At 45.3% G+C, this 17,825-nt stretch overlaps 1 long non-coding RNA gene across 1 annotated transcript; it reads left to right on the top strand.

Annotated features, from left to right (window-relative positions):
• Nucleotides 1-13,338: 13,338 nt before the first annotated feature.
• On the top strand, nt 13,339-17,353 carry LOC147964116 (uncharacterized). Its single transcript, XR_015607390.1, has 2 exons — nt 13,339-13,726; nt 17,056-17,353. It is a non-coding gene; the product is annotated as an uncharacterized LOC147964116 (long non-coding RNA).
• Nucleotides 17,354-17,825: the final 472 nt, after the last annotated feature.

Genomic DNA, 17,825 nt, shown 5'->3' with positions numbered 1-17,825 from the left:
GCTATGTCACCACTTCGGCGTGTTGAGCTCTCCGCTCCGCCACCTCGGGACCGGCTTGGGGGATGGAACCTCGTCCCGCATCAAGCTCGGATTGCGTCATCAATGCCGAACACATTAACCAGCTAAGTCGCTTTCATGCTCAAAGTTTTAATTTTTAACTTGTGTTCGGTTCGACCAAGCATTATACTTTTTTGAAAAAAAGTTGCTTGTAAAAAATTTCCTTGTCCAAACTTTGTTTGTGACACACATATTCAAATACCCCGTTTATTTGGGGGCTTCCTTTATGAAGCTTTTCCTCTCGCATATGATTATACTTGTACGGCTTCGTTCCTTGTTCGTGTATTACGCCACAATATGCACCATATTGACTTAAGCGATTTGCAAGCTGGGTTGCCTGGCTCCTGTGCTTACCCCTATGTTCCCGATTGTTCGGCTAGGGAGTAAAGGGAGCACCTCTGCGATTGTCACGACCGGGTCCTCCAAGCTCTGACCTCAGACTGGGTCGCTCTTATTGTTTTCAATCATGGTCGGCACACAACGGAACTCATGAGTACAAAAAATCTATTGCATAAGTCTCATAGTAATAATGAGCACCGAAGAAAGGTATCGGTGGGGGTACTATTTTCTTCGAAGATGCTTCTTACACTTCGTCTGTAATATAGCATAAGTTCCCTGAGCGCGCTTTGTCTGTTACAGCCTTATGGCCCGGTTGCCTGGTTATCGGAAACATTGTCGATATTCTCGACAGGTGGAGTACATAACACTTTTCGGTCCTTGACCGAAGAGGGAGAAGTCGACGGTCGGTTAAGACCGTTTAAAGTTCGGTTGAACAAAGATATGATATAAGTACTTCGGTACATACAATCATTATACATAAAATCTTTTACCCAAGTCACTTGGGGGATCTTAAAATTTATATGAGCTATTTTATAGTAAATGTGTTTTCTTCTTGGTCATTGCAAAGTCTTTTTCTATCGCTCCTTTTTCGACGTGAGTGTGTGGTCAATAGCCAGATGACCCATTTTTCTCTCTAGTGACCGCTCGAGTTTAGTTCGCTAAACTGGTCTAACGAGAAGCACTCCGCCTTCGGGATAGGAGGCTGCAGCCGTAGGCTGACCCGCTTGAAGTCTTGAGATCGGATGTGTAATGTTAAAGCACGACAGAAGCACTCTTTTTTTCTAAGACCAATCTTCGGATTGGCACCGAACACTTGATCTTGTTCGGACGTCAAGTTTTTACTGACGTTTTTTGGTTTTCCAAGCTTATGGCACTTTTAAACTATTTGTGTGTTTTCAGCACAAGTCTCGCAGTGCAATGCCGAACACCTTTATAGATTCGGCAAAATTATTCTCGGATATTGCTATATATGCATCGGTTTTGAATTGTGTCTTTGGTCAATAGTTGGGTTGCCCGGCTCCTGCACTTGCTTCCTACATTTAGCTTTGTTCGGCTAGGCGTGCAAAGGGAGAACCACTGCGATTGTGCTTCCAGCTCACACGGTTAAGCACCTCAGTGGAGAAAGCCGAAAACTGACTGTCACAATAAGCGTAAACTGGTCAGCGATCCGATGACTGTGTTAAATGACGGGCCACTCATAACAATGTCCGAAGTGTTTACGGCTTGACCTCGACTGTCACCGAACACTACCGGGGGCTATTAACTGGCCTCCCAAACTAAATCCTCGATATTTTGCTCTTACATTAGAGCTGAGGTTTCATGATCATGCTTAGCATGACAACCCAAAGAAAGGAACCGATAGCGGGACTATTTTCTTTATAAGACATTTCTTATGTTAAACAGTAATATAACATATCTCTCTGCGTACCTTTGTTTATAAAACCGTATGGCTAGATTGCCTTGTTTGCCGTAAATCTTTGCCCTCATAAAGGCTTTATAAAGTAGGACAAACACTCCTCGGCTAGTGGGTGAGGAGGTGGAAGCTGATGGTCGGTCAACAAAGTTTTGTACAATGTGGATCCGAGCATTAATGACGTAAAGTACTTGGATAAATAGAGTCATTACACATAATTTGTGATTTTACTATGGATATTGATCCTTAATTCGGCCACCCGTGCCTGCATTAAGGCTCGGGGGCTACTGGGCTTCGGGCTTATTATTTACAAATATTAAAGGGGCACATCGATCCCCTGATCCGGTGTTGCCACCCGACCAGTGTCTCAGGGGCTATTGCATTGCCTATCCAATGCAGAAAATTTTAAGTGCAATACAGTTTCCGAGGAGATTTTGATCCTCAGGTTGGTCGGCCACACCCAACCTGAGTCTCGAGGACTGAGCACGCCGCTTTTATCCTGCCGAGCTAGGACTTGATCCTCATGCCGATTTTACAAATCAACCTCAGTCTCAGCGGCTACTGGGATCAGCAGTCTTACGTCATCCTTCAGGTGCATCTTGGGTTTTAAACCGATACACACCATGAGGGCTACTGGCTATATATCTCGGCGGAGAATAAATTGCACCAATCAAAAATATTGACAAAAATCGGCCCATAGTCGGGGTGGTGCACCACCTCGGAAGCAGTCCAGCATAAAGCTCGGGCGCTAGTGGCTAGCTCTATAGAGGGCATTTCCAGCATTAAGCTCGGCTAAACTCCTTCAACTCTTTTGGACCAAGATGATCTATGACATCTTGGATATAGTCCGGCGTTGGAGCTTGGACACAGTCCGGTGTTGGAGCTCGGATACATTTCGGCGTTAGAGCTTGGAAGCAGTCCATCATTGGTGCTCGGTGTTGGGGAACGTACCAGAAATTCAAAATTTTCTACGCATCACCAAGATCAATCTATGGAGTAATCTAGCAACGAGGGGAAGGAGAGTGCATCTACATACCCTTATAGATCCCTGAGCGGAAGCGTTCAAGTGAACGGGGTTGATGGAGTCATACTCGTCGTGATTCAAATCACCGGAGATCCTAGTGCCGAACGGACGGCACCTCCGCGTTCAACACACGTGCAGCCCGATGACATCTCCTACGCCTTGATCTAGCAAGGGGAGAAGGAGAGGTTGGGGAAGACTCCATCCAGCAGTAGCACGACGACGTGGTGGTGGTGGAGGAGCGTGGCAATCCTGCAGGGCTTCGCCAAGCACCGCGGGAGAGGAGGGAGAGAGGCAGGGCTGCGCCATGGAGAGGTCAAAACTCATGTGTTGGCAGCCCCAAAGTCCTCAAGTATATATAGGGGAGAGGGAGGGGGTGCGCCCCCTTTAGGGTTTCCACCCCAAGGGGTGCGGCAGCCCCAAACCCATCTAGGGTGGCGGCCAAGGGGGGGGAGAGGGGAAACTTGCCCCTCAAGCTAGGTGGAAGCGCCCCCTCCCCAAACCCTAGGCGCCTTGGGCCCTTGTGGGGGGGCGCACCAGCCCACCTGGGGCTGGTCCCCTCCCACACTTGGCCCATGCAGACCTCCGGGGCTGGTGGCCCCACTTGGTGGACCACCGGGAGGGTCCCGGTACATTACCGATAAAACCCGAAACTTTTTCGGCGACCAAAACAGGACTTCCCATATATAAATCTTTACCTCTGGACCATTCCGGAACTCCTCGTGACGTCCGGGATCTTATCCGGGACTCCGAACAACATTCGATAACCACGTATATCTATTCCCTATAACCCTAGCGTCATCGAACCTTAAGTGTGTAGACCCTACGGGTTCGGGAACCATGCAGACATGACCGAGACAACTCTCCGGCCAATAACCAACAGCGGGATCTGGATACCCATGTTGGCTCCCACATGTTCCACGATGATCTCATCGGATGAACCACGATGTCAAGGATTCAATCAATCCCGTATTTAATTCCCTTTGTCTAGCGGTACGATACTTGCCCGAGATTCGATCGTCGGTATCCCGATACCTTGTTCAATCTCGTTACCGGCAGGTCTCTTTACTTGTTCCGTAACACATCATCCCGTGATCAACTCCTTGATCACATTGTGCACATTATGATGATGTCCTACCGAATGGACCCAGAGATACCTCTCCGTTTACACAGAGTGACAAATCCCAGTCTCGATTCGTGCCAACCCAACAGACACTTTTGAAGATACCTGTAGTGAACCTTTATAGCCACCTAGTTACGTTGTGACGTTTGGCGCACCCAAAGCACTCCTACGGTATCTGGGAGTTGCACAATCTCATGGTCTAAGGAAATGATACTTGACATTAGAAAAGCTTTAGCATACGAACTACACGATCTTTTTGCTAGGCTTAGGATTGGGTCTTGTCCATCACATCATTCTCCTAATGATGTGATCCCGTTATCAACGACATCCAATGTCCATGGTCAGGAAACCGTAACCATCTATTGATCAACGAGCTAGTCAACTAGAGGCTTACTAGGGACATGGTGTTGTCTATGTATCCACACATGTATCTGAGTTTCCTATCAATACAATTCTAGCATGGATAATAAACGATTATCATGAACAATGAAATATATAATAATAACTAATTTATTATTGCCTCTAGGGCATATTTCCAACAGTCTCCCACTTGCACTAGAGTCAATAATCTAGTTCACATCGCCATGTGATTAACACTCACAGGTCACATCGCCATGTGACCAACATCCAAAGAGTTTACTAGAGTCACTAATCTAGTTCACATCACTATGTGATTAATACTCAATGAGTTCTGGGTTTGATCATGTTATGCTTGTGAGAGAGGTTGTAGTCAACGGGTCTTGCCATATTCAGATCCCTATGTACTTCGCAAAACTTTATGTCATATCGTAGATGCTGCTACCACATTCCACTTGGAGCTATTCCAAATTGTTGCTCCATTATACGTATCCGGTATCTCTACTCAGAGCTATACGGATAGGTGTTAAGCTTGCATTGACGTAACTCTTTACGTCGAACTCTTTATCACCTCCATAACCGAGAAACATTTCCTTATTCCTCTATGGATAATTTTGACCGCTATCTGGTGATCTACTCCTAGATCACCTTTGTACCCTCTTGCCAGACATGTGGCAAGGCACACATCAGGTGCGGTACTCAGCATGGCATACCGTATAGAGCCTATGACAAGAGCATAGGGGACGACCTTCGTCCTTCCTCTTTCTTCTGCCGTGGTCAATCTTTGAGTCTTACTCAACTTCAGACCTTACAACTCAGGTAAGAACCCCTTCTTTGACTGATCTATTTTGAACTCTTTCAAAAACATGTCAAGGTGTGCGTTCTTTGAAAGTATCATCAGGCGTCTTGATCTATTTCTATAGATCTTGATGCCCAATATGTAAGCAGCTTTATCCAGGTCTTCCTTTGAAGATCACTCTTCAAACAACCGTTTATGCTTTCCAGAAATTCTACATTATTTCAGATCAACAATATGCCATCCACATATACTTATCAGAAATATTGTAGTGCTCCCACTCACTTTCTTGTAAATACAAGGTTCTAACAAACATTGTATAAACCTAAAAGCTTTGATTACTCCATCAAAGCATATATTCCGATTCTGAGATGCTTGCTCTAGTCCATAGAAGGATCGCTGGAGCCAGCATACCTTTTAGCATCCTTAGGATCGACAAAACCTTTTATTGTATCACATACAACTTTTTCTTTCGAAAACTGGTAAGAAAACTTGTTTTGACATCCATCTGTCAGATTTCATAATCGAAAAGCACAGCTAATGCTAACATGATTCCGACAGACTTAAGCATCGCTACGGGTGAGAAATTCTCATCGTAGTCAACTCCTTGAACTTGTGAAAAGACTCTTTCCCACAAGTCGAGCTTCATAGAAGATAACATTACCGCCCACGTCCGTCTTCTTCTCAAAGATCCATTTATCTCGATGGCTTGCCGATCAACGGGCAAGTCCACCAAAGTTCATACATGGATCCTATCTCAGATTTCATGGCTTCTAACCATTTGTCGGAATACGGGCCCACCATCACTTCTCCATAGCTCGTAGGTTCATTTTTGTCTAACAACATGATATCTAAGACAGGATTACCGTACCACTTAGGAGTAGTACATATCCTTGTCGACCTACAAGGTTCGATAGCAACTTGATCCGAAGCTTCATGATCACTATCATTAACTTCCTATTCAACAGACGTAGGCTCCACAGAAAACATCTTTCTGTGTTGCATCACTCTCTGGTTGAAATAAAGGTTCGACAACCTCATCAAGTTCTATCTTCCTCCCACTCAATTCTTTCGAGAGAAACTCCTCGAGAAAGGACCCGTTCTTAGCGACAAACAATTTGCCCTCGGATCTGAGATAGAAGGTATACCCAACTGTCACCTTTGGGTATCCTATGAATATGTGTTTGTCCGGTTTGGGTTCGAGCTTCTCCGGCTGAAGCCTTAAGCATTGCAGCCCCAAACATTAAGAAACGACAACTTTGGTTTCTTGCCAAACCAATGTTCATACGAGCCGTCTCAACGGACTTAGATGGTGTCCTATCTAAAGTGAATGCAGCTGTTTCTAACGCATAACCTCAAAATGAAAACGATAGATTGGTAAGAGACATCATAGATCGCACCATATCTCATAGGGTTCAATTACGACTTCCGAACACACCATTACAACTGCGGTGTTCTAGGTGGCTTCAACTGTGAAACAATTCCACAATGTCTTAAGTGATTTGCCAAACTCATAACTCGGAAAATCCCCTTTTGATCAGATCGTAGGAACATGATCTTATTGTTATGATGATTCTTAACTTCACTCTGAAATCGCTTGAACTTTTCAAACGTTTCAGACTTGTGCTTCATTAAGTAAATATACCTATATCTACTCAAATCGTCAGTGAAGATGAGAAAATAGCGATATCCACCGCACGCTTCAATCCTCATTGGATCACACGCATCAGCATGTATGATTTCCAACAAGTCACTTGCCCGTTTCATTGTACCTGAAAACGGGGTCTTAGTCATCCTGCCCATGAGGCATGGCTCGCATGTGTCAAGCGATTCAAAATCAAGTGACTCCAAACATCCATCGACATGGAGTTTCTTGATGCATCTTATGCCAATATGACCTAAGCGGCAGTGCCACAAGAAAGTGGTACTATCATTATTAACTCTACATCTTTTGGCGTGAACATGTGTATCACCACGACCGAGACTCAATGAACCATTCACATAGGGTGCATGACCATGAAAGGTATCATTCATGTAAACAGAATAACCATTATTCTCTAACTTAAATGAATGACCGTATTGCAATGAACATGATCTAATCATATTCATGCTCAACGTAGACACCTAATAACATTTATCTAGGTTCAATACTAATCCCGAAGGCAGATGGAGCGTGCGATGGTGATCTCATCAACTTTGGAAATACACACATCGTCACCTCGCCCTTAGCCAGTCTCTGTTTAGTCCATAGCTTTTGCTTCAAGTCACCAGTAATAGCAACTGAACTGGTATCCAATACCCAGGTGCTACCAGGAGTACTAGCGAGGTACACATTAATAACACGTATATACTTTGTTGAAGTTGCCAACCTTCTTATCTACCATGCATTTGGGGTAATTCCGCTACCAGTGGCTGTCCCCTTTACAATAGAAGCACTTAGTCTCGGGTTTGGGTTCAACCTTGGGTTCCTTTACTGGAGCGGCAACTGGTTTGCCATCCATGAAGTTTCCCTTCTAGCCCTGGTCCTTCTTGAAACCAGTGGTCTTATTAAACCATCAACACTTGATGCTCCTTCTTGATTTCTACCTTTTGCGGTCTTAAGCACCGCGAACAGCTCCGGGATCAACTCCATCCCTTGCATGTCATAGTTCATCACGAAGATCTAGTAGCTTAGTGATAGTGGATAGAGAACTCTATCAATCACTATCTTATCTGGAAGTTTAACTCCCACTTGATTTAAGTGATTGTAGCACCCAGACATTCTGAGCACATGCTCACTAGCTGAGCAATTCTCCTCCATCTTGTTGGCAAAAGAACTTGTCAGAGGTCTCACACCTCTCAACATGGGCATGAGCCTGAAATCCCAATTTCAGCTCTTGGAACATCTCATATGTTCTGTGGCGTTCAAAACGTCATTGAAATCCCGATTCTAAGCCGTAAAGTATGGTGCACTAAACTATCAAGTAGTCATCAGGATGTGTTTGTCAGGTGTTCACAACATCCACAGACGACGTTGTAGGGGTTTGCACATCGAGCGGTGCATCAAAGACGTAAGCCTTCTGTGTAGCAGGGAGGACACTCCTCGGACTACGACCTAGTCCGCATCAGTGCTTACAATATCTTTCAACTTGGTCTTTCTCTAGGAACGTATTGAAATAGGGAGCTACAACATGAGCTATTTATCTACAACATATTTGCAAAGACAATTTAGACTATGTTCATGATAATTGAGTTCATTTAATGAACTCCCACTCAGATAGACATCCCTCTAGTCATCTAAGTGAAACATGATCCGAGTCAACTAGGCCATGTCCGATCATCACGTGAGACGGACTAGTCAACATTGGTGAACATCTTCATGTTGATCGTATCTTCTATACGACTCATGCTCGACCTTTCGGTCTTTTGTGTTCCGAGGCCATGTCTATACATGCTAGGCTCGTCAAGTCAACCTAAGTGTTTTTGCTGTGTAAATCTGGCTTACACCCGTTGTATTCGAACGTTAGAATCTATCACACCCGATCATCACGTGGTGCTTCGAAACAACGAACCTTCGCAATGGTGCACAGTTAGGGGGAACACCTTTCTTGAAATTTTAGTGAGGGATCATCTTATTTAAGCTACCGTCATTCTAAGCAAATAAGATGTAAAACATGATAAACATCACATGCAATCAAATAGTGACATGATATGGCCAATATCATTTTGCTCCTCTCGATCTCCATCTTCGGGGCTCCATGATCATCGTTGTCACCGGCATGACACCATGATCTCCATCATCATGATCTCCATCATCGTGTCTTCTTGAAGTTGTCTCGTCATCTATTACTTCTACTACTATGGCTAACGCTTTAGCAATAAAGTAAAGTAATTACATGACGTTTATGTTGACACGCAGGTCATAAATAAATTAAGACAACTCCTATGGCTCCTGCCGGTTGTCATACTCATCGACATGCAAGTCGTGATTCCTATTACAAGAACATGATCAATCTCATACATCACATATATCATTCATCACATCCTTTTGGCCATATCACATCACAAGGCATATGCTGCAAAAACAAGTTAGACGTCCTCTAATTGTTGTTGCAAGTTTTTACGTGGCTGCTATAGGTTTCTAGCAAGAACGTTTCTTACCTACGCCAAAACCACAACGTGATATGCCAATTTCTATTTACCCTTCATAAGGACCCTTTTCATCGAATCCGATCCGACTAAAGTGGGAGAGACAGACACCCGTTAGCCACCTTATGCAACTAGTGCATGTCAGTCAGTGGAACCAGTCTCACATAAGAGTACGTGTAAGGTCGGCCCGGGCCGCTTCATCCCACGATGCCGCCGAATCAAGATAAGACTAGTAACGGCAAGTAAATTGACAAAATCAACGCCCACAAGTGCTTTGTGTTCTACTCGTGCATAGAAACTACGCATAGACCTAGCTCATGATGCCACTGTTGGGGAACGTAGCAGAAATTCAAAATTTTCTACGCATCACCAAGATCAATCTATGGAGTAATCTAGCAACGAGGGGAAGGAGAGTGCATCTACATACCCTTGTAGATCGCTAAGCGGAAGCGTTCAAGTGAACGGGGTTGATGGAGTCATACTCGTCGTGATTCAAATCACCGGAGATCCTAGTGCCGAACGGACGGCACCTCCGCGTTCAACACACGTGCAGCCCGGTGACGTCTCCTACGCCTTGATCCAGCAAGGGGAGAAGGAGAGGTTGGGGAAGACTCCATCCAGCAGCAGCACGACGGCATGGTGGTGGTGGAGGAGCGTGGCAATCCTGCAGGGCTTCGCCAAGCATCGCGGGAGAGGTCAAAACTCATGTGTTGGCAGCCCCAAAGTCCTCAAGTATATATAGGGGAGAGGGAGGGGGTGCGCCCCCTTTAGGGTTTCCACCCCAAGGGGTGCGGCAGCCCCAAACCCATCTAGGGTGGCGGCCAAGGGGGGGAGAGGGGAAACTTGCCCCCCAAGCTAGGTGGAGGCGCCCCCTCCCCAAACCCTAGGCGCCTTGGGCCCTTGTGGGGGGGCGCACCAGCCCACCTGGGGCTGGTCCCCTCCCACACTTGGCCCATGCAGCCCTCCAGGGCTGGTGGCCCCACTTGGTGGACCACCGGGACCCCGGTACATTACCGATAAAACCCAAAACTTTTCCGGCGACCAAAACAGGACTTCCCATATATAAATCTTTACCTCCGGACCATTCTGGAACTCCTCGTGACATCCGGGATCTTATACGGGACTCCGAACAACATTCGGTAACCACGTATATCTATTCCCTATAACCCTAGCGTCATCGAACCTTAAGTGTGTAGACCCTACGGGTTCGGGAACCATGCAGACATGACCGAGACAACTCTCCGGCCAATAACCAACAGCGGGATCTGGATATCCATGTTGGCTCCCACATGTTCCACGATGATCTCATCGGATGAACCACGATGTCAAGGATTCAATCAATCCCATATTCAATTCCCTTTGACTAGCGGTACGATACTTGCCCGAGATTCGATCGTCGGTATCCCGATACCTTGTTCAATCTCGTTACCGGCAAGTCTCTTTACTCGTTCCATAACACATCATCCCGTGATCAACTCCTTGATCACATTGTGCACATTATGATGATGTCCTACCGAGTGGGCCCAGAGATACCTCTCCGTTTACACGGAGTGACAAATCCCAGTCTCGATTCGTGCCAACCCAACAGACACTTTCGGAGATACCTGTAGTGAACCTTTATAGCCACCCAGTTACGTTGTGACATTTGGCACACCCAAAGCACTCCTACGGTATCCGGGAGTTGCACAATCTCATGGTCTAAGGAAATGATACTTGACATTAGAAAAGCTTTAGCATACGAACTACACGATCTTTGTGCTAGCCTTAGGATTGGGTCTTGTCCATCACATCATTCTCCTAATGATGTGATCCCGTTATCAACGACATCCAATGTCCATGGTCAGGAAACCGTAACCATCTATTGATCAACGAGCTAGTCAACTAGAGGCTTACTAGGGACATGGTGTTGTCTATGTATCCACACATGTATCTGAGTTTCCTATCAATACAATTCTAGCATGGATAATAAACGATTATCATGATTAGGGACACTCTGTTTTGTCTATGTATTCACACATGTACCGAGTTTCCGGTTAATACAATTCTAGCATGAATAATAAACATTTATCATGATATAAGGAAATATAAAATAACAACTTTGTTATTGCCTCTAGGGCATATTTCCTTCAATAATTTGCTTATCTGGAGAGTAATAAAATGTATATGCTTGTGGATCATGAAAATAGTGCTTTATGTGATAGTTATATTGTTGAATGCATTCATGATTCTACTGAAAATGATTATGAGAGAGGAACATATGCTCTTACAGATTAACACAAGTATACAGTACATGTCTTCAGGTTTGGTATTCGGTTAACCGTGGTAGAAACCGGATCTACTGAAGTTAGTTCAATTATTAGAAATGAAAACCGAAATCATATATACCAATTACAAAAACAGAAGAAGAAAAAAATATGTTTTGACTTCCGTTTGATTTTTGGTCCATCGGCTTTTATGCCCACCCCTACTCTCCTCCTCCCTTTTCCTGGATGGTGGCCATGACTGCTTGTGTCTTGGATGGGCTCAGACGATGAAGCTCAAGTGGACGCACAAGGCCTTTTTCGTTCATGTTGCATGTTGAATGTCCATATATCATAGCAAAACAAACTTATAAAATATATTTTCAGTCTAATTGAGCTCATTTTTGAATATCTAAAAAACAAAAGGTTGTTGATTGAACAATCTACGAAAATTTCGTAGATATCTAAACCTCTCATTCATGAAATACACGAGTTGCAAATACTTAATCCCAAAGTTTGAGACAATGCGAATAAGAGTAAAGCTCATAGTATGGTTGTTGAATTATCTTGTGTTAAACTTATTATATAATTTGATTTATGAAAATAGACATAAAACAACAAAAAAATCGTTAGTCAAACAAAACTATAAGCACAAGATAGTTACAAGAGATAGATTTTCATAACCCACCTCAGTGCCAAATTTAAGCTAAATTTGGTTTTTGGGTTCCCAACAATATAATTTGGTTTTGAGGCTATAATAAATACAATGCTGATGAACTGGCCCTCTAACCAATTATATGTCCATTAAGGTGGCGTTATATTCACAAGCAAGTATGACTTGGCTGAGAATATCCCTAGCCATGTGGTTGGGGATAGCTAGTTTTATCGTTTGATTGTTAGGGATTGGGTGATTTTGATAACCATGTTTTATTGTTTGGTTGAAGGAAAAGAGGTGGGTTTCGTGTATTTTATTGAGAATATGAAGAGTGGATGATTGTTATAGTGACCACTTTGGTTGAGCTGGTGGATTACCCTTCTGGCATGTAATTATAGAAACATAGATATGACAAGTTTGGTAACAACACTGATTTTAAAATTTAGAACTAAACTTTAACAACGTAGCCCAACATAACATATCAACACCAACAATTTTGAAAATAGGAATTAAAGTTGAATTTCATAATCTAGCACTGTAGTTCAACGTCATAGTCGAACATCATTGAAAAATTTCAAATATTACATGTTATGTTTAAACTAGTACTTGAGACATACATATGGAGCATTACATCATATTTAAGTTCTACAACCTATAGTTCAAAGTTAAGTTGACAACATGTAACACCTCGATGTCATGCTACAGTAATCTCATGCCTAATGATGCTATGTCATCATAATTATTTTTTGCTAATCCTCACTTTGTTTCAAACTAAACTCAAATCCAAATCCAAATGCCAAGTCAATTTTTTTTAAAAACAGTAAATTAAAAATGTCCCTTAGGTTGGAAATATTCATTACATAATTGCCATACATTAACAAACATTTTTGGAGATGTTCAAAATGCCCATGGTTATTAAACAGTGGACCAACAACACCTTTATTTTGCCCATTTAAATAAAATCATAATTTTAAATGAATTCAATTAGAACCCAAACTTTTTTTGTTATCCCAAGTTATTGTATTAGATTTATGAGCCAAGTTTCAACTCAAACAGAACAATCGTTTGCTAATTCAAATGAATACAAAACTGGTTCAAATGACAAACACAAAAGAAAAAGAAGTCTCCTGTGCACTTGAGCCCATTAGGAATAGTACACCCGCCCAGCCCATCTCGCCTTTCCTTTCATCCGTGTACAGAAAGGCATGGCGTGGCGGCCATCCACCCCGCCGAGGCCGTCGATGCCGCCGTGTCTGCCATCCCACGGGTCCTCGAGTGGATAAGAGCATCCCCATAGCCCCCTCGACCACACCCTAGCCCCCCTCGCACCTCCCTATCTTCGGTCCGAGCTCGTTCGAGCGCTCCCGTCACCGCGCCACCTCCGTTGGTGTGGCCACCGGCCGCTGCTCGCCAAGATTGCATGTCCAGGAGATCCCATGCGGTTGTCTTCGACTCATGCGCCACTGGATCGAGGCTGAGGCGCACCAGCGACGCCGTCCGCGCTGATCCCCTTCGCCGGATGCCACTTCTGCCTCGTCGTCGATCTGCCCGTCTTCGCCTAGCTCCGGCTTCACCGACTCGTCTGCGAGCACCGCTGTGAGCGTCGCCCCATTCCCATCTTTTGTTTTGCCCCGCGCGCGTCCTCTGTCTAGTTGTTGTCGTGACCATGCCCTGTCCGAAGCTCTGCTTCCGCGCACCGCTGACCGCGCTCGGCTGCATCGTGGCCGCTCCGCCGTGGCCGCGTCCGCCCCGGCTCCACCGGTCGCTCCCCTCGCGTGGTTTTGGCCGCCAGCAGGGGCCCTCGCACGCGCCCGCTCGTGGCCACGCCCTCGCCTGCCCTTGGCCGCGTTGCCGTTGCTCCCTGCTGTTGGCCCCTCCGCGCGCGCGCTCGCGCAAGCCCGCACGTCCAGGCCGTGCCCCGCGCCCGCGCCGCGGGCTCGCCGGCCATGCCCGGGGCGCGCCCTGTTGCTGCCCCCGCTGCTTCTTGCTGGCCTACCACCTGCTGTCGCTGCCCGCCGCCTTGCCGCAGCTCCCGCCGACGACTTGCCTAGCCCCGCTGCTGCCTTTGCTTACTACTGCTCGCTGTTACGCCGCTGTCTGCTGCTCCGCTATTGCTTGCCGCTGCTAGTGCTGCTTCCTCCCGCATGCTGATGCGTAACTTGCTGCCGCTTGCTATGCCTGATGCCACTGTTGCTTGCTTTGCCTATGCGTCGTTGTTGTTGCTAACTCTGTGCAAGAGGCCGGCCTTGTAGTGCTAAGTTAGATTAGATTAGATTAGGGGCTAATCTAATTAGTTAGTCTAACTAGACACTGACTGCTAGGCCCCGCTCTAATTAGTTCAACCAAATAACCTCTGGATTAGTTACTGTGAATGACATGTGGGTCCCCCTCCTGTTAATTTTACATAATAAATAAAATCCATATAAAAGTCAGTCTGACAACTGGGCCCCCACTGGCACTGTTCACCTGATGACCAGTCAAGTATTTGACTGGGTCAACTTAGACCCTGGCCCCACTTGTAAACCTTTGGCCTTTTTCCCTATTCTGACCCTTTGAACGAACTTTGTCACAAAATGAACTCGACGTGAAAGTATTTCACGATCTGACCCTTTTAGCAACGCCACATCTCGTGGCGTTTTTGCCCAACATAGAAACGCCGAGGTAGCTAGTGTTTCTGATCAAAGAAGAAACGCTGAGGTAGCTAGCGTTGCGAACCAGGTAAGAAACGCCGAAGGCGCTGGCGTTGCTGCGCATCACTGAAACGCCAATGACCATGGCGTTGCTGCCCTTTTTCATGTGCATGTGGAATATGGATGAACAACCTAATTAATAAGGCTAATTAATTATGACCAAAGAGGGCAGCAACGCCATGGTTCTTTGGCGTTTCTATGCTGGCCAGAAACGCTAGCTCCTTCGGCGTTTCTTACCTGGTCCGCAATGCTAGCTACCTCGGCGTTTCTTCTTTGATCAGAAAACGCTAGCTATCTCGACGTTTTTATGTTGAGCAGAAACGCCACGGGCTATGGCGTTGCTAAAAGGGTCAGATCGTGAAATACTTTCATGTCGAGTTTATTTTATGACAAAGTTCGTTCAAAGGGTCAGAATAGTGATTTCGGCCTAAACCTTTGGGTCTAGCCGTCCCTGGTTTCAAAAAGTATTTTTGCATTCTATTCTCGAAATTAATAAAATTTTAGAAAATGTTTAATCTTTAAAAATTAATAGAAAAATAACCGTAGCTCATGAAAATAATTTATATATGCAAATCGACCAAAAAAACATGACGAATCCGAATATGCCATCCGTTCATCTCTCAGATGCCCCTGGCATAGCGGACATGGATCCGTCCCCTTCGATTCATCTGTCCGAAAAATGCCAAACGCTGGGAAAACATCCCCGAATGTTTTCCCCCTTCGCCGGTAATACCTAGTACCGCATTAGGGCATACCTAGCACCGTGTATTGCCTCATTATGTTTTGTGATGCTTAGATTGCTCTATTATTTATTTGTGTTCCCCCTCCGTTACTTCTTTCCGGTAGACCTCGAGACCGTCGCCGATCCCCCCGTGATCGACTACATCGACGATGACCCCTCCTTTTTGCCAGAGCAACCAGGCAAGCCCCCACCCTTGATCACCAGATACCGCCTACTCTCTACTACTTGCATTAGAGTAGTGTAGCATATTTCTGCTTTCGGTTAATCCTATTCTGTTGCATAGCCTGCCATTATTGCTACAGTTGTTGATACCTTACCTCCAATCCTAAATGATTAGTATAGGATGCTAGTTTATCATCAGTGACCCTACATTCTTGTCTGTCTGCCATGCTATACTATCGGGCTATGATCACTAGGGAGGTGATCACGGGTATATATTATATATCTTATACATGATACATGTGATGACTGAAGACGGGTCGGCTCGTAGAGTACCCGCGAGTGATTCATGGATTTGGGGGCTAAAAGGACCTTTGTCCCGACGGCCCTCTTGGTGGATCTTTGTGACGGAGCGACATGGCGGGTTGAGACCACCTAGGAGAGAGGTGGGACTGGCCCTGGTCGGCGTTCGCGGTTACTTCAAAATAACACGCTTAACGAGATCTTGGTATTTGATCTGAGTCTGGCCACTGGTCTATACGCACTAACCAACTACGCGGGAACAGTTATGGGCACTCGACGTCGTGGTATCAATCGAAGCCTTCTTGACGTCAGCGACTGGGCGGAGCGTGCCGGGTTAGACTGGAACGCCTGCTCTTGTATAAGGGAGGCTAGGTCTGCTCGCCGGCCGCGTTCGCAACATGCAGATGTGCAATGGGCAATGGTCCCAGACCCCTGCGCCATAGGATTTAGACCGGCGTGCTGACCTCTCTGTTGTGCCTAGGTAGGGCTGCGACGGTTGCTCTTCCGAGGCTGGACATGACCCAAGAAAGTGTGTCCGGCCAAAATGGGATCGAGCGTGTTGGGAAATGTGGTGCACCCCTGCAGGGAAGTTTATCTATTTGAATAGCCGTGTCCCTCGGTAAAAGGACGACCCGGAGTTGTACCTTGACCTTATGGCAACTAGAACCGGATACTTAATAAAACACATCCTTTCAAGTGCCAGATACAACCTGGTGATCGCTCTCTCACAGGGCGACGAGGAGAGGATCGCTGGGTAGGATTATGCTATGCGATGATACTTGGTGAACTATCATCTACTCTCTTCTATATGCTGCAAGATGGAGGCTGTCAGAAGCGTACTCTTCGATAGGACTAGCTATCCCCCTCTTATTCTGGCATTCTGCAGTTCAGTCCATCGATATTGCCTCTTTACACTGATACCCATGCATATGTAGTGTAGATCCTTTCTTGCGAGTACTTTGGATGAGTACTCACGGTTGCTTTTCTCCCTCTTTTTCCCCTTTCCTTTTCTTTCTGGTTGTCGCAACTAGTTGTTGGAGCCCAGAAGCCAGACGCCACCGTCGACGACGACTCCTACTACACTGGAGGTGCCTACTACTACGTGCAGGCCGCCGCCGCCGATCAGGAGTAGCTTAGGAGGATCCCAGGCAGGAGGCATGCGCCTCTTTCGATCTGTATCCCAGTTTATGCTAGCCTTCTTAAGGCGAACTTGTTTAACATATGTATGTACTCATATATTGTTGCTTCCGCTGACTCATTTGTTTTCGAGCTGATGTATTCGAGCCCTCGAGGCCCCTGGCTTATAATATAAAGCTTGTATTATTTTAATTTGTGTCTAGAGTTGTGTTGTGATATCTTCCCGTGAGTCCTTGATCGTGATCATACACATTTACGTGTATGATTAGTGTACGATTGAATCGAGGACGTCACACACCAAAAGCAAGTCATATAATCTAAAGCTCGTTGTTTTGGGTTGTATAAAAAGAGGTCATGCAAATAGCACAAATGCCTTCAATCTTCAACCTTAAATTTCAGAAAAGGTGTTCTTTACATACCTGATGGATCCATATTTTAAGCATTTTTAGAGCTTATTTTTTGCCTATTATCTTCGTATATCATGTCCCATTGAGCCAATTACATGTTCATATGCATGATTTCCTGTATTTACTCTTTTCACCATGCGCATTGCATAAGACATTTGTTAGTTTTTATTATTTTTAATTGCCATTATTTGTTTTGTAGGTGATGTGGACATCTTATGCACTTAACACGATGAAAGGAACTCAAACAGACGACATCC

The sequence above is a fragment of the Triticum urartu genome, chromosome 6A, assembly GCF_056163025.1.
Source record: "Triticum urartu cultivar PI428250 chromosome 6A, HENAU_Tu73, whole genome shotgun sequence".
NCBI lineage: Eukaryota > Viridiplantae > Streptophyta > Magnoliopsida > Poales > Poaceae > Triticum > Triticum urartu.
The sequence above is the reverse complement of the archived record's forward strand: the minus strand, read 5'-3'. Positions and strand labels throughout refer to the sequence as shown.